Source organism: Falco peregrinus, chromosome 1, assembly GCF_023634155.1.
Source record: "Falco peregrinus isolate bFalPer1 chromosome 1, bFalPer1.pri, whole genome shotgun sequence".
Taxonomy (NCBI): domain Eukaryota; kingdom Metazoa; phylum Chordata; class Aves; order Falconiformes; family Falconidae; genus Falco; species Falco peregrinus.
The window spans coordinates 93,433,300-93,454,774 of NC_073721.1; the positions used below are offsets into that span (position 1 = coordinate 93,433,300).

The 21,475-nt window shown below is 41.0% G+C and overlaps 1 long non-coding RNA gene across 4 annotated transcripts in view; it reads right to left on the reverse strand.

Annotated features, from left to right (window-relative positions):
- The window catches only part of LOC114013734 (uncharacterized), a 166,663-nt gene that overhangs the window by 132,150 nt on the left and 13,038 nt on the right, over window positions 1-21,475 (reverse strand). For all 4 annotated transcript variants that reach the window (XR_008745277.1, XR_008745269.1, XR_008745278.1 and 1 more), the window contains exon 2: window positions 6,248-6,367. This is a non-coding gene — a long non-coding RNA (uncharacterized LOC114013734). The remainder of the gene's footprint in view (window positions 1-6,247; window positions 6,368-21,475) is intronic.

Sequence of the window (21,475 nt, forward strand, 5' to 3'; positions counted from 1 at the left end):
TTTTCTAGCTTTGCATATTCTCAGATCTTGAAGGACAAGCTGGGAAGGTGATTTTTCTGGGGTTTTTTAATTTTATTTGGATAGATGTCTTTATAATGTCTAACATTGTTAGTTTCACTACAAAGGATTTCACTTCATCTTACAGTAGAAGCAAAATATGATGCAAATTGAATAAAGGAATTCACAAGACTACCCAGTTCACATGAATACTAGCTAGCAAAGCAAGCTGTTGTTGGCTTTTGAAAAATCTGTCAACAATTAAGCTCATCAAAAGGAAATTCATAAGCCGATTTAGCAGAAATGTCTCACAAAGCCTGAACACTGTAAGGTACATTCATGTAGTCAGCTCAGTTAAGGTTCTATTCATGAACTAAAGTAATTACTAAAGATTCATATATTTGTACTAAAAGCTTGCTGAACGTACAAATCCAAATATAGAAAGAACCTCAAGATTTCTAAATTACTGCAATTTGGAGCCATTTGCAGAATGATCTTCCAACAGGAATAAATCCATGTTCCAGGCCTTCTCACATTATTCTGAAAAATGCCATCTTTCAAAAACTAGTACAAAAAAATGAAAGATATCTAACACCTACTCTCAGTGTCTATTTACCAACTTACATCTTATGCGCTTCTGAAAAAAAGAAAAAAACCAAAAAAAAACCCAGACCTTTGTTACTGCATTTAGAACATTCTGTAGTCTTTATTTAAGTCAGAGGACAAGGTCTCAAGAGGGTTCTACAGAGCATAAGAGTTACTCAGTCCTGACACCAAAGCAGGTAAGTCAACAAAAGAATGTATCTGCACTGCAGACTCTGTCCATCTCCCAAAATCCAGTGCACACAGAGAACTGTGAAAGAAGTGACAGTCTCATGATTTGTCCAAATTGTCCTTAGCAATCTAAAGAAGTTTCTCCAGGAAATTACAGGCTTTATTATGGAAATTCTCCCTTCACTGCCTGTTAATTTGATTAGCAGACTCCAGTTTATTCAGAATTTTGCACGTATACACCACTTGACCAGATCTGACTCATCACACATGCCCTGTGATGAAGATTTCATTCTGGCTTCTTCCAGTAATGAATGTGCGTTGATTTTGTAAGATCCTGTTCATGACCTTAAAGCTAGTTCATAGGGTCAGACCTTTCATTTTTCTTTGTTCAGCTATTACTTTCTGCTGCTGCTCTTTCCTTATTCAACCTCCAGTGTTGCAGGAATAGGACTTGGCTGATACTTCTTTGCAAAATTCTTTGCCTTCTGATCTCAGGAATTTGGAAACTCTGTGCTTCAGAGTGTCTGATTAAGTCTGGAGTAGGATTCTGTCCTTAATCTAGCATTCAGCAAATGTTTCAGCTTTGGTATGAGACACCTTATAAGAACAGCACCAAATAGATTTATATTGTATTAGAAGAAATCTATTGAGAAACAACTGCTACGCTCTCTTTCCACATTTCTAGATGACACTTGCTCAGTGGCTACTGGGAAACTACTATGAGTTTCCTTTTACATATGAGCACAGTGCAGATACTGCCAGAAAAATTCAATGTAGAAAAGACTGTACTAGAAGTTTTAAAATACAGTAGTGATTGGACCATTACTCCCCAAATAAATAGTCCTACACTTAACTCTAGAGTATTTTGGGCTGACTTTAAAAAACAATCCAAGTATTAAGGTAAAAGTCATGTAGGTGTGAAACAAACAATTTCCTCCCCATCCTGTAGAGATACTACACATTAGCTGTACAGCTATGATTAATCATAATGCTGCTCATCATTCCAAATCAGACTGAGTGATTTTTATAGGCATCTGTTTTCTTTCACATTTACCACATACATAGATGTAGTGTCACTATTACAGAGATTTGACTCATCCAAAAACATCACAAGTCAACCACTAAATCAGTGAGGAATATGCAGCCCATTACAAGCCATAGATAATACAAGATCCATATGGCCTTGGGGCAAATTACTGAATTTGCCAGGCCATCAAGCTCCCTGCGTACTGCCTTGCTGGAGATGAGGTGGTGCTCAGCAAGCAAGCCTTCTGATCAGCAGGCAGCCACAAAACTCATGGAAGCTGGTGGACATAACTATCTTCTACTCAGCCTAAGTGAGGCAGCAAGAAAATACTCCTTTTGTTTAGCAATAAATATAACAATAGAAGCTACAGGCTAAATCACAAATTGGCATGACAAGACTGGAGGAGGAGCTGGGCTGTGCAGCCTGAGGGATCTTCCCCAGAGTCAAATGCAGAAATGGGAGTTGGACTTTGCTTGTTACAACAACTACTCCTTGTCAGAAGCAAAAAACATGCAGGAGCACAAGAAGGCAGTCCAGAGATGGGTCCACAGAGGCTAGTGAAGACAGCAATATGGCCCACAAAGAAAATGAGAAAGCTTTTTGGGCAAAGTGCTGGCTGCTGGAGGACTTGGAACTGAATGGAGAAACACTTAAGGGTGTTCAGAGAAATTATGACTAATGGAATATGATTTTCATTAAGTAGGACTGTCTCAAGGACATATCTGACGGTTATCACAGTCTCTTCCCTGCAGCAGTAACCTGTGAGGCCCATGCACTGGGTAGCTACTAGGACTAAGGGGGAATAATCTGGGGGGTGAGACCCCAGAGGGCTTCCTTGCAAAGTTGGTAGTGTCAGCAGGGCAGAGATGCGTCCCTGCCACACTTTCCTCTAAATGACCTCTTAGCATGTTAGGTAAGGTGTTCTCCAAGAATTAGAGTTAATTAGACTGTACCTGCTGTGGCTGAGAACACAGACTGGAGAGGCTATTTCAAACCCATGCAGGAGAGGGGAGAGCACACTCACCACCAGCCAGGAACAGAAGGCAGCCTCAGCCATCTTCACGGTAGGTAGGATGACACAGCAGTACAAGTGTCCAAAAACGTGAATACGGACACCAAACCACTCAGGATTTGCCTGTGAGAGAATAAAACTGTGCCAAGACTGAGGAGCAGGGGCCACTGATCAGACCTGGCAACCAGACTGCCGCCGATCCCAGCCGCGATCAGGGACACTATGGCTACCTTGGCAGCCATGACAGGGCCGTGCTGTATCAGAGGCAGCGGCATGGCCAGTGGAGCCGCTGCTCCAGCCTCCACAATGCCAGTGGTTCTCTTCTGCCATGAAAGAGGGCCTGGGCTGCAAGAACGGGCCACCAAAGACACAGGGCATTCATACCTGACCATTCCTGCCACCCTTCCTCCATATCATACTCCTTGACCCCAAAATGTCCTCACAACCAGGAGGACTCAGCATCAAGTATCTGCTCTAATTGGGACGGCTTATTATGTTCAAATCTGAATTTGAAGAAGTGGGAATTCCACCCTTGAAGTACTTTCCTGAGAACATGGTTATTACCCATTCTGAAGCAGCCTGCCAGCACATATCAGCACGGGGTACCTGTGTACATCCCACTTTGGGGCATCATATTCCCCAGTCTCTCCATGGGTCAGTTACTTCACGCTTCATGCTAGATGCAGTTGACTCTCACTGACTTCACTGGGTATAGATCAGATATCTGATGGAAATTCATAATGGAGTATGATTGACTAAAGGCTGGAGGAGTTATTCAAGTAATTTTATGAGAGAATGCCCATGTGCTGATTGCTGCATACCAAAATGCAAACAACAAACCAACTCCTAGCTCCAAACCCCTATTTTATCTCTGAATTTAGGTATCTTAACCCAAGTGACAGAAAGCGAATATGAATTTGTTCTCTTTAGCTTTTCCTACCGACTTTTCTCTGAATTTCTCTATTATGCATGCTATGTGATGGTATGTCTCCCTGCCCCCAGTCAGAGTAGAGAGCTGGATACCTAATTTTAAGTTGTTACCTTTGTGATGCTTTAGTGCTGTAAGTTTCTTTCCAAACAAGTTAGGTTAATGTACTTATATTAGTACAACAGCATTGATTTTTTTCAAAATACCTATTTGACATTTAAGCTGTGTGCAATTGTTTGCAGCCTACTGACATAGCAGAGAGATCTGATTTGCAGAAAATTGTCTTCTCCTCCTGCAAATTTTCTAAGAAATATCTCATATTGAGGATATTAAAAAAAAAAAAAACTCTAAACATTTTCTAAAAGCTTGGTACTTATGAAGGAAAGGCAAAACAGATTGGAGCAACTAAAGAACACAGAGAAGGCAAGCAATTTGTGCTAAGGCAGTTAGGAAATCACAAGCCTAGAAAGAGCATGCAGAAAACTAGCTGTGCTCTGCCAGTGCTACTGAACAATACCCCACTGCACAGCTTTTTAAATAGTTTCTAACATTTAGTCCTTTTTCAACATGTAATTGTGCTGTGGATATTAATTTCTTCAGATCAGAGTACATTTATTCTTCTAAATATTTGGTCCATCTCTATTGTAAGCTCTTCTTAAGACAGCTACAAAATATTGCTAATATTTTTGAGTTAATAGTGTGTTTAGAAGGTCATGTCAGGTTATTGCTGGGAGGATTAAAAGATTTTCTTTCCTCCAGAGCCCTTTGTTATAAGAAACCAAGGAAATTTAAAACAGGATTTATTCCTTCGAACCAGGACAAACCAACAGAGTACCGTGGCAAGAGCATGAAGCAAGAGCATTTTGGGCCAGGAAATTTACAAAGAAAGCTTTCTTCAAACTCAAAAGTTAAGCTGCAATTTTAAAACTCTGAACGGTTCTACATTAAGGGCAGCAAAAGACAACTGGTTTCACAGTCATTCACACTTACAAGTCCTCTTTCAAAGGACTTTGGTACAATACCTGGTAAGCTAGTGGCTGTCACTAACACAGGTGGATGTTTCTGGCACATATAAGCTTCATTTGGTACTTGTCAAGCCAAGCCCTGCTGGCTGCTCCCACTGTCACCAGCAAGAAGAAAGGACAGTGATGAGCATCAGCAATGACTGCAAGGTGGTTCAGTGGAGAAACAGGAAAGACAGGCAGGAAGGAAGAAGAGAAAAAGGAAAATCCAGGAAAGTTTGGTCTCAGATGTCAAAACAAATCTATTGCCAGATGTAATGATTTTTCCCAACAGATGTTACTTAGAAACAAACAAGACACTCAAGCCTTAGGATCATGCCTGTAGGAAGTTCTAAGTCTGGTCTGCATCTTTATATATGTGCTGTCATTATATTAGACAAATGCTAATATACAGTAATGATGAGATCAGGGTGAATGGTAGGTCAACTGAAGTGAACGTGCCCTCTGACTTAACCAGTTTAAAATTGAAATGCATCAGCCTTATGAAGTGATTGTTGATGTCCCAAAATTCATTGCTCAGAATGTAATTTATTTGGAATACATCAAAACCCATTAAATCCTACCCCTACCAAGGCATTAGGTATCGTGGTGTTTTCTGTCCTTAATCTTTCAGACTGATCTCTCAAATACACACAGCTTAGACTTCGCTTTCTACACGCACCTTATCCTGAAAAAAATTCTACTTAGATTTTTTTTTTAATCTCTATCATTAAAGCGATCTTAGCATGGCATTCACTTCTAAACATTGCATCAAACTGGCTTTTTGAGCAACTGAAAGCAAGAGCATTGGTCACATGCTCACATTCTGCTGGAACTGGGCCTATATATATTCTGACCATTTCCAAATGAATGTGTCATGCCGTAATGGATATCCTGACAAAGAACTGATGCAACAGCACTGACAGAAATATTTATATGTATATTTTAAAAGACTTCACCAACAGGTGGCTTTCATCTACTACACAGTATTTCTAGCTTAGCTACTGCAGCATTGCGAACAGATATTTTTAAGCATCATCAATATGATTACTCTAGAATTTACTCATCATAAATCAGCATACTGCAATGTCCTTTCTGGTGGGCAGTTAACATATCCTGCTTCCACAGTTCATCTATATAATAGTTCACGTGAGGATGAATGAGCTCACTTCTATTTGAGATGACAGCTTGATGCAGCATTTCAAGGCTTAGCCTAACTTGCCCTTACTTGAGGTCAGGCAGCAACCAGTCCCAGAAAACATGTTTGTTAAATGTGACTGAAAACAGTTTAGCACTTGCATTAAAGTATAATTAAACATGAACAGTGTGCCTTGATGTTGTTTAAATGAATGACACATTCCATGCCCAGAGGAGTTTTCAGCCCAGTTTTGTGACAGACAAAACATAATAATTGATCCAAGAAGAAATTAATGAAAAGAGTGCCAAGAGGTTAAATAAGCTATCATTCTGACTGAACAGTATTTTATGGTGTTACTCATATAGTATACCTCAACGAAGAAGGTGGAGCTCAGTCTGATCCAGCACGCCTCCACTGAAACAGCTGGCACGAAATATCAGATGGGCTTGTGAGCAGCTTCCTCTGGAGAGCTGTTACATAAGCACAGGAACTGTAAACAAGAAAAAAAGAGAAAGAAATGGAAAATTAACTAGATAAAAACTTCAAGGGAAAAAAAATTATATGCATCTACCTTTGTAATTCTAACCTAAACTAAAAAGGAAACCTGAGTTTCCCCTCAGCTATGTAAACTCTCTAATTTAAAAGAGCTTTTCACAGCAGATTTTTTTCCCCAGTTTGGATCAGCTAGATGTTTCCTGGAAACATGGAGCAATTGGTAATGTTGACATCTCTACCTAGAAGTTTCTCTTCCCTCTCTAAATCACAATGCTAAGAACCCTAAGCCAAATGACTCCAGATACACGCCACAAAAAGAACAAAAAAAAAAAAAAAAAAAAAAAAAGAGACACTGGGGAGTAGGTGAGCGCTTAGAGAACTCCAACTTTTATTTGGGTGCTTAAGAGGAACTGTCTCCTTTTCTATATGAGCTGGAGGCAGCTGAAAGACAGGACAGGAAAGGACAGGCTAGGATGCCCAGCTAGGAGACCAGAGCGCACTTCATGTTGTGTGGTACTTAAAACATGGAGGGGGAAAAGGGATATGGGGGGCAGGGCCCACATCCTTGTTCAGCGGCCATCTCCTAATGCCTCATTGTGTGGGTCCAAAACAAGGCAGGCGGCAGAGGCTCAGCAGATGCAAACACCCAGGACAGATGCTACTACACCCTTCTCCTGCACCAGAGCGGGAAGCCTGCCCTCCTCCACCTCCACTGAGACACACCAGAAAGGCAAACCAAAGCCCAGTGCTCAGAAACACTACGCCCTTCTGAGCCTTGCAAGCTGGGAAAGCCTGGATAGGGAAGGAACTGCACCTGGATATAGAAGGGCCTAAATCCAGATTTTGACCCAATGAATCTCCAGATCAGCTTCTGCCCAGCTCAGTTCCGTTTCCTACAGGAGATACTCATCTCATCTCACTTTGGGAGTCTGGGATATGATGTCTGCAGCTGAGGCAGCCCCCTTGGCTCCTGAAGACAGCGGAGAGAAATGGGCCATTTCAGGGCACACTTCATCTGGCCTATTCAAGACATACGTTTCCAGAGATGCTCTATACCACAGAAGTGTGTCCATTTCCCCAGATATCATTATGAATGGAGTCTAAAAACCTGGTTCAGAAGCAGGACCATATTTAGCTAACTGAATCCCAGCTTCTGATGGCTTCATTTCCAAGCGACATTCCCAAGGTGCCCACTTCCAGGTATGCTCAGAACAGGCTCCTCCAGTCTTAATAGCACTTCCCAATTCAGCATCTGTCAAATGAGGCTCTTCATTACGCATGGAGTTCAGACATTAAATTCAGAAGACTGTACTAGAAGGGCTAGAGTCAGCACTACAAAATACAACTCTTGTGCATCTAAGCTAGATTCTAAAGGGCACCTGACCACAGCAGCTCTGCCTTGTACCTGGCCCGTGCCGTGTGAGGGAAGACTAGTTTGAATGGCCAAGAAGACATGGCTCAGCCCCAGACAGCTGATGAGGTTACTGTGCCCGAGTGTCCCCCTCGCCCTCCCTGTGGTGATATTTGAGCTGTTCATAAACCAGCTGCTGAACCACTGGCGTTATTTAGCACTTTAAGGGTGGGGTAAACAGCTAGAGGTGATAACCACATGAGCTGTCGCAAGCTGGCAGCAACACATAAATCAATCAGAGGCCCCAGGCACACTGAAATGGGATACACAGACAGCAGCAAACTAAGCAGGAAGCTGCTTAAGTTAGCCAGTGGAAACACAAAGACAAGTGCAGTATAAGATCACACACACACACACTTACAGACTCTGCAACCCAAGTGTCAGGGCATTCATAAATCTCAGCCTCAGTTTCCTGTTCTTACTCTGCTGAGAGATTTTTAACCTACATCTTCCAGCAGAATGTCAGCCACCAAGCTGCCACAGCGGGCTGCCAGTGTCCTGCCCGCTCCCCATATACACACACCTTTTTAAAAAAAAATATTTCACTTTCTAGATGTCTATTAGTCTCAACAGAGAGAGATCTACCTCTCTTTCCTCTGTAGTAAATGTCCTAAAATAGACTTTCTAGAAACTATTCTTTTTCTTACCCTCTGAATACTGCATAAGGAAAACACAGCAGGAGGGCATCAAGTACAAAAGCCTCAACCCTGGCTACTGTTACAGCACTCTCCTGGGTAAAAGATTTTTTTCATCCACCAAAACAGGTGGAAGATCTAAATCAAAATCTCCTGTCTGAAACGTAAGAACCTTAATGAACGGTTGATTCAACACCACAAAACAGGCCTTTTTATCATTAAATTGTATATGTTCTCTACATATACTTTTTGCTGTAACCTCAAGTGGAACAGGAAAGAAAGGGGATGAGAACACCTTTCAGTTTTAAGCTGTGGGCTACAGACCCAGGGATTGATGTAGTCAGGACTCAGGCAGGTGGCACAAACTCAAGAATAGACCGATGGCTCCTATGGGAATTTCACTAGCAAAAACTAGCCCAGAAAGAACTGACACAGGAGGGAAGAAGGTATGTGGGAAGGCAGAGGAATGCCAGTGACACCTAGAGACATCCTTAAGTGCTAAAGAGGCATTTAAATGTAATTCCTCCCATTAACCTAGCCCACTAGCTCGGTGGTTCAATTGCCTGCTACGAATTGTGCTATGCTGCCAGAAAGCTGCATATCTGTGGGAACAGGTGTAGAATTTCAGCCATCACCTTCTCTGCACCGAGCACTTATTTTCTTGGGATGAAAGGAGCAGCTGCAATGGGCAGAAAAGTAAAAATATCATGCCTGTTTATACATTCTTTTCATAGAGTTTGGAGAGCACTTCCCCTCTCATGCTCAGCGCTGGCAGATAATGCGACTTCCCTCTAGAACCACATGCACTGTGTATACGGGTTGAGTCCAACATTAACCTACAGAGCCATTCTAAGTAAAAACACATTAAAGTGTACTTAAAAATAGAGTTGTAATCATGTACTGTACTCAGTGTGCTTAAATAGCGCACGTAACATAGTTTAGCGTAATAACCACTCACTACTCAGGTTTCTAACACAAAGGAAGATATAGAATGGAATTACATTTCGGCCTGGAACTAATTCTGGAGTACAGCCAGTCCCATGCAATCCATAAAAATTCCTGTGTCAAAATGATGTGTCCTGTTGTCTTGATGCCTTCATCAAGATTTCTGAGTTTCTCATTTCTCTGATATCCTCCGCGTTAACAAACTTACACTGAACATACTTAATCTAACTGCACCACCACCACAGCTCTGTTCAGGAATCCACTCCTTTGCAACTTTTATATCAGCATATGCAGTAGCAAATGCTTTCTCTGTATAGCTAGTTCTCTTCTGTATAAATTGCAGAATCATTTGAAAAGGTAGTGAAAATGCAAATATTGCAAAAATTTCCCTTTCACCTACAACCACCTTAACAAGTCACATTCTCTACCTATAAGCCACTGATGAACTCAATACAATAAAGTAATACCTAGCTTTCTTGTAAATAATCCTAAATTACAGAGTTTGCAATAATCATATATGCCTTCAGAAATTAAATTAGCACCCCCTTGTTATATACTTAAGCTTCTGGGTGTCCATTCAGGTTTCCCATCTGAACTGAAATGAGATAATCAATTTTTTTGTTTTTCCATTTCCTTCAGTTATTTGCGTGGGAGAATCAGAATGACAGTATGCCAGAGTGTATAGAATAAAGGTAGGACACACAAGTGACCTGCACTTTCATAAAGTCTCTCCTAATCTTCTGAAAAGCCACTGAAAGAATGAAAAAACTAATCCACATTATAACATAGTAAACCTTCTAAAGATTATTAAGTAACCTCTGCACGCCTGGTGGGGTACAGGTTCCTCCTTCCTTCAGCTGTAAGCTCCAGCCAGCAGATGGTAGATGCTCTCGATCAGAAAAGCAGCAAAGTGCACCTGACAAGGGAGGAGTCTTGCCAGAGGATGCGTGCGATGACATATCTGCTTTCCCCTGGCTGGTGCACCAGCCAGTGGAGGATTTGATCCAGCAAGATAGGAATGCATGGTTAGAGACCTCCAGTTGTTAGAGACTGAATACATATGAGGCCTAAGATTTTTGAAGCCAAATTCCTATTAAAAACAATAGAAATTTGGGTGTACAAATCCCTTAGTCTCTGTCCAGCCAAAGCAATTCCTCTCCCCCCCGCCTCTAGCTGCTACCCATTGGTTAGCACTGCTGGTACAATTTTTTAGAAGGATTTCTTGCACAAAGAGAGACACTTATTAAAAACAGAAAAGAATGTGTTATGCCTCTGCAGCCAGAATCATAGTTTAAAAATCTGTGGGCCGGATTTTCCTGAATGCTCAAAATGATACAAAACAGTTATAAACCCATATGAGCCACCTAAGCTCAAGTATAATATGGCTGGTTTTCATCTCCAGTGATTCAAAGGAGGTATGTTTACTACTGCAACTGGCACAGCACACTTCCTGAACAGACAAATAAAATAAATAAATAATATTTTCATTAATATATTTTCCTCTTTAAACACTTTTACCCATTATTTATTGGTTCAGAGGCTATGATTCACTTTAGGATAACTTAATATAAAACCAAAGTATTTTCATCTTATTTTACAATTACCCTCTTTTGTTATAAATAGCCATCGAGCTGATGACTCAAGAGCAATACTCTTGAGATCCCTCTTCCGCCTTTCCATTTCACTTTATAGCTGGATTGACTAAAATACAAGGAGTATAGTTACCTTTTTTGAACTAACAAGGTGCAATTCTTGTCTCTGTCCAAGGTGAATTTCACCCCAGGAGGACCAGCAGCTTAGTGCATATTTGTGACCAGATCCTGAACTATTTGTACAAGCAGTTCTATTAGTTTCTATTTAAGTAATGTGACTTCAGTTAGATATTTGTGCATTTGCCAGGAGTTAAAGGGGGTGGAAATAAAGCAGCCATTTAAAAACTTTTTTAAAGTGGTTGGAGGACAAGTCAGCTAATGAGTATGTTTATTGCTCTTAAATAATTTGGAAAGCAAAGAGGGCCCATTTCAGTGTTGGAAAACCTGTGACTGAATAGACCAGACTACAGGTAAATTGCTGTGTTTTGGGGTTTTGGTTGTTTTTGGGGTTTTTTTGTCTGCTCCATTGATGACTATCATGGCAAGATTATTTCTTTTCTGTTACAATTCTTTCCAAGATGAACAAAGACATTCATTGTCAACCCAGTGTCATAGGGTGTTAGCTGCCTGCCTGCCAGAAGCACAAATCCATGATATTACAGACATACTGCCAAGCTTCAGCTAGTGATCCAGTCATTGCCCAATGCTGTTCGTAAGCTCTAATAAAACTGTCAGGTGTGACTCAGACCAGACCGACCAGAAGGGACTACTGGCTCTAGGGAAGGGCTGGGGGAAGCAGGGACACAGGTAGTATTCTGGCCAGCATTCCTAACGGAGGTGAAAAATAAAACACGTCAGACCGTTCTGTTTAGATCCACGTTTATGGCCCACAGGTTAAGTGAGAAACAGAAGATAGGATCTCAAATTTAGTAAGATTGTGACACATGTTGTACAGCACGCTCCTAAAGCTTTCATCAGTAAACCAGCAGAAGAAAGTTCTGCAAAAGACATTACTATATGACTCTTGGATGAAAACTGTGTTGTTATTGCTTTGTTTTGAAAAGATTGACTAAAGCCCAGTTAGAAGTAGAACAATGGAATATTAAGTCACACTTCAAATTTGCAGGTCATCCAGCTGTGAAGAGTAGAAAAACCTTCACAGGACAGGTTCAAAGAGTTGTCAATTAATCATTGCCTGTGAAATTGGTGAGATGAAATAAAAAGACAAGTTCTGCACCTCAGCAGGAAAATCAAATGCACAATTACAAAGCAGAGAAAAGCAAGTTAGCTACAGAACTGCAGAAAGATCTTAGATACTGAGTTAGCAGTATAATTCTCTTGCAAATATGGCATTTTATGAGAGGTAATCAGTCCACACCTTTTGGCAATAGTGATGCCTCAGATCAAAAATACAGTTCCATTTTTAACAATATGTTTCAAGATTTATGTAGACAATCTGAAGAGTCCAGAGAAGAGCAACAAAACAAACAAAAAGAACCCCACACCAGGTTGGAATATATGATCTAGGAAGAAAAGCTGAAAGATTTGGGTTTGTTTAGTCTAGAAAAGAGACTGAGGGAAGACATAAGTTTTCAAATATGCAAGATGATGTTCTAAATATGACAGTGATCAACTGTTCTTCATGCCCAGCAAGGTTAGAAGAATAGTTACGCTTACCATGTGGCAAAAGAAGATTTGTTAGCTATTAGGACGAAATAACTAACAAAAACATCCATACACTGGAACAGCTCACTGAGGCTGGTCATGGAATCCTCATCACTGGAGCCCATTATGGAAAGATTAGACGAATCACTGCCAAAAATAGTCTTTGGCTCAGCCACTAAACAGAAAGATGGACTGGTCGCCCAAGCTCCCTCCCATTCCTACACTTCTATGATTTACTAGGGAATATGCAGTTTCTTGCACAAGCCACTCTTTTTAGGGGTTTAACAAGTCACACTGACTAACATATTGCATACAAAACCCTCTATCCTGATGCCAAGTATTTCAAACTATTTAAAACTTTACCACTGTAAAAACTGTTATGTTCTAGCAGGAAAATCCAGGAAGTAGTACTCTGCAATATTATCGTACTAAGGGAAAAGCCAAGTCATTTCAAAAGACCTTTCAAAACCTCATGTGTGACCACAGGACAAGGTCAGAAAAGGCCAATGACATTTCTCTGTCAGAAGGTAAGAAAACCTCAACACAATTGGGATTGTCACAGTCTGACAAAAGCCAATACACAGCAGGGGCTGAAGGCTACATGGAAATGGATTCAACACACTGTTATAGCAGAAACTCTCCAGTGTCCAACACATCCTGAGTCTAAAAACTAACATCTAATAAGCTAATATGTCTCAGAAGCTTTCATCCTGAAGCTATCTGGGGATGCTTATAATACTGAATGCTGAATACTCAGAGGATCACATTAGAAAAGTGAATACTTATTGTTTGGATCAAACTATAATCAGTTCTTTGCACGAGCACACAGAAAGCACTTGTGGACTCTCAGCCCTATCAAAAAGCCCATTACAGACCCACAGACAAAGGCGTTGCTTCATACCATGCGTGGCACATCTACTACAGAGAACCCAACTCCTGTCTCAGACCTTATGCCATCAAGCAAAAACAAGAAAAAAGAAAGGAAGACTACTCCAAAAGAGTTGACAAGAATGAGAAGATAACATTAAAGCAAGCAGTACTACTGGCTATGGCAGGAAATACCCTTGGAAGAAGTAAGTGTGGTGACTCCACTCCACTCAGCTGTTGAAAGCATTAAGCCTAGAAAAGGCCTGCATAGACACAACAGCATACTGTTAAATTCTAGGACAAAAATTAAGTAAAGCTAAAATCTTTAACACTTGAGAGACATTATCATCTCCACAAAAGAGCCACTGGAATAGCTATGCTGATCTGATGAAGCCTAATTCAGAAAAGTGCTTAAGCTCCTAAGTCTCACAAACTTCAATGGTATCCAGGCAATCGGCAAATAGTCTTGGTCAGAAAGATTCTCCTGAGTTATTTTCCCTCAGAAGCATATTATGAAAGCATCTGAAGACAGCCTGGAAGAATGTGAGCTACCTGTAAGGTAGCTCTTAAAATTCATAAAAACAATAGCCAAGGCACTAGCAGAAGCTCAGTTTTCTTGCTGCAATTTTAATGCAAGTTTCTGCAAAACATCTTTCGTTTTAGGACATTTCTACATACAGATTCTGTTTTTCAGAGATCCCATTCCTGCATTCCTTGCAAACCCAAAACACCCGCTGACATCATTAGGCAATGCATTGGCATCAGAAACACGGGACTAAGCCAACAGAGGTTGCGGGTAGCCAAAACTGCACTGGAGACAGTTTGTCCCGGTTCGGTCAAACAGCTGGGTCACAAATTGTGAACCTCCTAGGGTCCTAGCAGACCCCACTCCCCATTACTGCTGGCAGCTCTCTGAGAAGCTGATCCACCCATGCTCAGTGCAGATGGCCGTGCTTTTTCCCTCCTCAACCCTCACAAGCTAAGACCCAGCAATCCCTTCTCCTACGCTTAGGGAAGAGCTATTCCCACTCCCTGGCCCAGCCCCACTCCCATGCTCCCTGGCCCCACTCCCGGAACCAATTCATATGCAATGGGCTACACGTCCTGCTGGTGGAGAAGGGCTAGGAGGGACTGTCTTGAAAAGATTTAAAATCTTATTAATGAATACAATACGAACTTCAAAGTCCTACTGGGGAGCAGTATTTGTGTAATGGCAAGAAAGAAAAACAAATGTATCTTGAATCCTGACACTACTAAAGGCAGCAGAGGGAAACACCCAGGGAGCCAGGATTTCAATCAACAATTGATTTGAGTACCCATTCTTGTAGTGGATGGAAGGAATCTGCTTGAGAGAAACATAGGAAAGGAAACTACAGATGGAAGGAAAACAGAGATCACAAAGGCAAAGGGCAAGGGCTGAAAAAAAGCCAGAGTGAATTATAACAAAAGCAGCTAAAACTTGAAGCCATGTTAGTTAAAAAGGGGAAAAAGCTTTGTTAGTATTAGCTAAATAGGCCTCCTGTGAAGAGTCAATGAGCCACTAATTTTCTGTTATTTGTACTTTGCTTGAAGAACCTTTCTCATCCTTTTACAACCTACCATATAACCCAATGTATATAAAGTGCAGGGAAGCTGCAGATTCAGGACTAACTCTGCTTTCAATCTGGCAAAAGAATTTTGACCATTAGCTTTCAGGGAGGGAGCAAATCCAGCCCTTGAAGCAAGAAGTCTCTTCTTCACATAATCAGGGTCTGTTGCCCCCATGCAGCTGACAAAATTTTGGGAAGGTTAGCCACACCTCTGGTTCTGAACATGTTATGTACATATATCTACACATCTGACAAATCCCGATTCTTGGATTTAACGAGTCTCATCTGGCTATTTACCAGCGAAGGTTGCAGGGGTGTAACCCCTTGGACGAACCCTGGGGAAGATGAGGAATCACAAACGCAAAACTCTGTTCAGAAAACCCCTTTCACGTGGGGGGCCCACTGTAAAGCAAAATTCCTTTTCTATATTAAAGCTGGTAGTTCAAGATCAGATTGTAGAGTTGGTTTCTCTGGGCACAGTACAGCACCAGGCTTTCAACTAGAGCACACTCCTATCAAGTGAAGCAGAAACATAGAACCATGATTAATATTTTCTTTACTTTTCAGGTAATAATATTATACAGGAAGGCAATATCAGTATGACTAATATATTTAAATTAGTCTATTATAGGTCTGAGTTTTCTTTCTGCAAAACTGCAACTGAAAGCCAGGGACCAACTCTTGGTAATACTTTTTGTTTTCCCAGACAGCATTTAACTAGCACAAACCCTTCCTCAGACTTCCCGTCAGTCTCCTCAGATACTGGACGATGTTCAGAGATCGAACCCTCTGGACTACAGACATCATCTGCTGGGAGAAATCCCATGTTGTACTTTTCCTCCTATTTGACTGCTATGCAATTCAGCATCTTCTGCTACTCATTCTCTCCTCTCTGTCCTTAAGGACATTCATTTCCCTGCTTCTGTAGAGCCAGTGTACAGATACTCCAAAGAAAGAGGCCAAGGGCTCTAAACACTCTCCAATTTTCTCCATTGTACTGTTTGGCACATAAGAAAAACAACTTTTGACACTGAGTGTTTTTCAGTATGATGGGGAGAAAAGATCTGAAACTACATTTCCCATCAGGCATCACAACTTGATTTTGATGGTTCTGAAGACAGTATCATTAGTTAGCCAGTAAATTACTCTACTCAGGTTATAATAACCATTATTACAAGTGCATCAAAAATAATCACCTGAAAACTAACTAAACATAAAATCTTTACACACAAAAAAAAAGAGAAACCAAAATCAGCAAAAGTATTATCATACGTCAGCAGCCTTTTTCTGCACAGTTTTCTATGAATATATTTGATGCTTGATTTCCCATTTCAAGAACATTTTTTTTTCTTCATTGCTATATTCACTTGCAACTGAGGAATGTGAAATAGTTCCTCAAACCTCCTTGAAGTCTACAATGAATTGTGTAGCCAGACCAGATTGTTTCAAGCTTAGCTTTTAACCTTACACTTGGCTTTGGAAAAAAAAAAATAATAAAAAAAAAAACACCTAAAAAAAACACAAACCAAAACAAACCAAAACACCAAACAGTGTTTTCTTCAATCTTTTGTTTAATTTCACAGAATTTCCAGGAACATGTAAGCCACATATCAAAACTTTGTAATTTAAAGTCCCATTTTGGGATCTGGAAGAATCTGCAGTTAATATTCATTGCAATTACAATACTTTATCATGCAGTGGAATCTGTGTTCAGTGGCATAAGAATATGGGTTTAGTTTAAGAGAACTTTTACATAGATTAAGGCAAAATGTTCATGAAGTATTTGACATTCAGAGGAAAATGGTTTTTGAATGAAGCAATAAATATAAAATTTCACCACCTCCTTTGACAGCGTATCAAATTCACCTTTGGCATCCTTGACCAAGTCTGTAGCAATTCCATTGATGCCAATGGAATGAAGCTGCTGTAGAAACACTTGGGGAAGTCCTATGCCTTTTGAAATCAGTAGCAAAATTCGGACTGACTCTAGATCCCATACGTGTAGCTCACAGGCACAAAACTGCTCTTGGTTGGCCTACTAACCTTCGTGACTTCACACATGCTACGTTTCCCATTTGAAGTTTCTGAGGTAAACCCTCTGTGCTGTTGAAGGTTCCTGGCCTAAGGTATCATTTTCTTTGTTTACTGTCTGGCTGCATAGATGTCTGGCACAGATTTCAAAGTACAGTAGCTCAAAAATGTGCTCGGTGCATATGTGCATAGACTCTGTAGTGGATTGCATCACACATCCTGCATCCGAAACTAAAATCACGTAGCTAGTGTTCTCTGTATTATTCATGGTTTGCATAAAGCAGGTAATAAAATGCAGCCGTATCAGTAGCATGGCTTAGTAGTTTAACATCATCAACTAAAGTGGATTTACTCTAGAATGGCATCAAGTAAATGAGTTCAGGATATTTTTCTTTATGCGTGCAAGAAAGAAACACAAAATACTCTGAGAGATCAGCATTGTTCACCTAATCCAGTTTCCATCTGTGCCAACATTCACAGCACATACAAGAAATTCTATACTGTTTGGTTACTGAATTACATTTCCTCCAGTTTTGCAGGACACAACACAGACAAACGTTCCAAACAAATTCAAAAGCACATTAAGAAGTACCAACTTAGTCTCAACAAAACAAGTGTCTTAGAGCAGTAAGAAAACTGTTCTATAAGGTTCCAGGCAGGTCGTTTACTGTATTGGCTGGACTGGATTACACTGAACTTGCTGAAGTCAAGCAATTAAGCAATATTTAGTTTACGTAACCTAGTGATACAGAATCACAGTTAAACTGCCCCAGTGAACCAAGACAGCAATGGGAAAACGCAGTGAGTTAGATTGCAGCCCGCCTTTTATATATCCTTCTCTGTCCAGCTTCAGGGGAACATTATAATTACTCCTGTCACCACAGTTTTTTTCAGGTTTTATTGCAGATTTTGTACTCCAGGCTACCATTATTACTTTACTAGCAGCCCTTCTAAAAGGGGTGATGCAGCCACAGCACAGCGGCAGTACTGGAGTCACAGTGAATCCAGAGTTGTGATAGACCCTCGGGACTGGTGTCCCTTCTCAGGCCTTGAATTTCTCACAGGTCATGGATGTTGGCCATTTAGATACAGTGAGAGGCAAGTTCTGGCTTGTTTGTTCCAGGCTAAACATGACAAACAGAGAAACTTCAAAGTCTTGGGAGGAACAAGCATTTCCTCCTTTACTCTGGACAGGAAGCACTGCTCTAACAAGAAAAATCTGAAAACAAGGCTAAAATCTGGCTTTTATCCACTCCCAGTGGAATCAAAAACATTATACAGTTTAAATAGCTGAATAAATTTCTTCCAATCAATTAATATCAACAACCTTGATCTTAAAGTATTACCTCATCATAGGTTATTATTACTGTAATTCAAGGACAGGCAAAAATCTGGTGTAACTTTCCATAATCTCTACTGCACATCTGAGGTTTAACAGAAACACAGTATGTGTTTGTGAGCGAACAAGCATGGATTTCTGCAGGTAGGAGGGTTATTAGTGTTCAGTTTCCTATGTTTTTTGATCAGCTGATCCTAGAGAGTATTTCTAAAGCTTGCAGTCCAATTCTGGCTCCAAAACATAGCCAGCTTGCCTTTGCTGTTTGGCAAGAAACAGCAAAATTGTGTTAACAGTTTTTTTCAAGAATACATGTTAGTAACTGCCAAATGACAGTTGTAATGACCCCGATGTGCTTCTCCCCTTAGGGCATTTTTGTTTAGAACCCAGTTGCCACCCAAGCAGCAAAAAAACCACTCTTTGCCATGAACTCTCCCATCACCCTGAGCTTTCTCCACCACCACCAGCACTATACCTTGTGAGAGTAAAGTAAGAAGCCACCTCCTGCCTAACAAAGAGCTGTTCCCACCTGGGCTATAGGCACCAGAGCATGCATTAAAGGCTCGAAGCTCAGCCTGCTGAAATCCAAGGAGTCTTTCCATTGACTTCAACAGGCTTTTGGTCAGGTCCTGAGAGTCTATTAATATGCAGTCACTCATTTTTCCCTTGTTTATGTGAAGAACCATTTCTCTGAAATCCAGGCAGAAAGACTCTAATATTTTCAGTATTGTATCAGGGCAATGGTTTAATCATAAATTAAATTAAGACGTGCCACTGTCTGCAGCCAAAAGACAGAGGCTAACTCTGACATACCACCTGTGCACTGCCTCTCTGGCTCAGCATTGACCTTGGTTGACAGGAACATGTGCCTGAAAATTGCACCCAAGAGGAAACTCATCACAAAATGAACAAGCACAGTAGAATGATAAACACCCACACTGCACAAGAAAGCTGCCAAACCCTCACAGCAGCCAGGACTCTTAACTGCATCTGGAAGGAAATATGCATGTACCAAAAGAATGGATGTGTGTATACACACACATGTACATATGCTTTTATACACAGTTTCTTGCTCCACTTTGTGCCTGGAGTGCCATGTTTCATTTTATAATAAAATGTCTGCATAAAAATATCTTTCTGCTCACTTATGATAGAGACAAGTAAGATTATTAGTTTCCCCAGAGGGTTATGATGTCTTGCAGTGATTTAATCCTACTGATCCATTCATATACATTTTTCCCCTTAACAAGATAACTGATGTGTTTAGCTCTGAGTAGCTAGGATTTCCTTCTAATAATTTATGATTACATGCTCCCACAAGATCATCAAAGCTGTGAGAAGGCCATAAAAACCACATTTGGTAAGAAACTAATCTAACTGTGTTTCCTCTTAACTAATGGAAGAAACAATGAGTTTTAGATGTTACACGGATGACTTTCTTACACATGTGGTCTTACACAATATTCCTGCTGTGGAAGTCTACGATTGGCAGACATCTTCAAACACAAACTGAAAGCCAAAACAGTCTTTACGTGCTCAAATCTGTTCACAGGCACAGGTACTTGCACGAGGAGAACACAATGCATTCATGCAGAAATCACTTAAACCATGAAAGATCAGATGCATTCAGTGTTAACACTCCCAGAGAAACCCTTTCTGCAAAAAACGTTTGAAATAGAAGAAAGCAAGAATTGCTTTCAGTCTTTGTTGGCATACTAGGTTGTTTCTCCATCATCTTTCATCTAAAATATTTGCCATCTCCTGCCATCTGCAGACATCCATAAACCAAGATCTGTGAAGTGCAAGTCATGGGGGCAACAAAAGGAGTTGAAGGTGCTCGGTTCCACAGCATGGAAAGTGTACTTGTAGAAACACAAGCAAGACTGCAAGATTTTTTTTCTGTGTTTGCATGTCAGTTAGAGGAGGTCTGTATCGCTCATATATGAAGGAGACAAGGAAAGGAGTTGCATCTCTGGTGAAATGTATGGAGGATATTCAGCATTAAGGATAGGTGCACTTGCAATTTGCCTGTAAAAATGTCTGATAAAACTGCTTCAATTTTGAAGGCCAAATCTGACACCTCTTAGGTAGCTTTCACACTGCAAGTGCCAGCTCTGCTTAAGATGTGTGAAACCCTTGGTGTGGCTAGAAAAAGCTGTGGATCAGATGAAGCTGCAGATCCTGCAGGGTGCTGAGCCACTACAGTTCCCTCATAATCACTGGTGGGGTGCATTCTTCCTGCTTTTACCCACATGTGTGCATTACAGCATTTAGTCATGTAAATAAGGGAAGAAACAGTGGTGAGGATGCATGGTTTTGTTTTTGTTTCAAAGACTGTGCCTGCAGACTTGCCAAAGCCAGATGCTGTAACTCTGCATAGTGTTACTCTGCAAGATGGGCCAGAATCTTCCAGACTCTGGGTGTGGTGGGTGCGAGGCCGCTTCGTTAGCTGTTTGAAGCTGCGTGGGTAGTTTCCATTGTGGTCTAGCAGCCATGCAGGACACACCCAAAGAAGCTGGGTAAACTGCATACAGGAATTAGCCCACACTAAATTCCATGCTTCCACAGCTGGATTGCTACCCATACCCCAGCAAGCTAGCTGAAAGCGAAGTAGGTACATCTCCAGCGCAAGGAGACAGATGAAATATTCAATGGGAGCCCCTGCTTTCTGCTTCCTACAGCACAGAACAGTACCCTGATGCTGGAGAACAAGGTGTGAAATAAAGGCGACTTTAGTGAGAATCAGGAGGCAGATCTGCTCAGTGGAGAGTCCCAAAGTAGGAAAACACCAAGCTTCCATGGTTTCAACCACTAAGCTGGAAGTCTGGAAACCCTGACCTTAAAAGAAGCGACTTCCCACTGAGAGTACAGAAAACATGGAAATCCCAGTAATTTCCAGCCTTTCCAGACTTTCCATTCACCTACCAGTAAATGCCAGCTGAGAGCTTGGAAGACCTGCAACAGTCTTCCAGGCAGCCCAGAGAGCAGGGCTTCCAGAGCACCACCAATCCCATATAGCCCCACAACTGCCC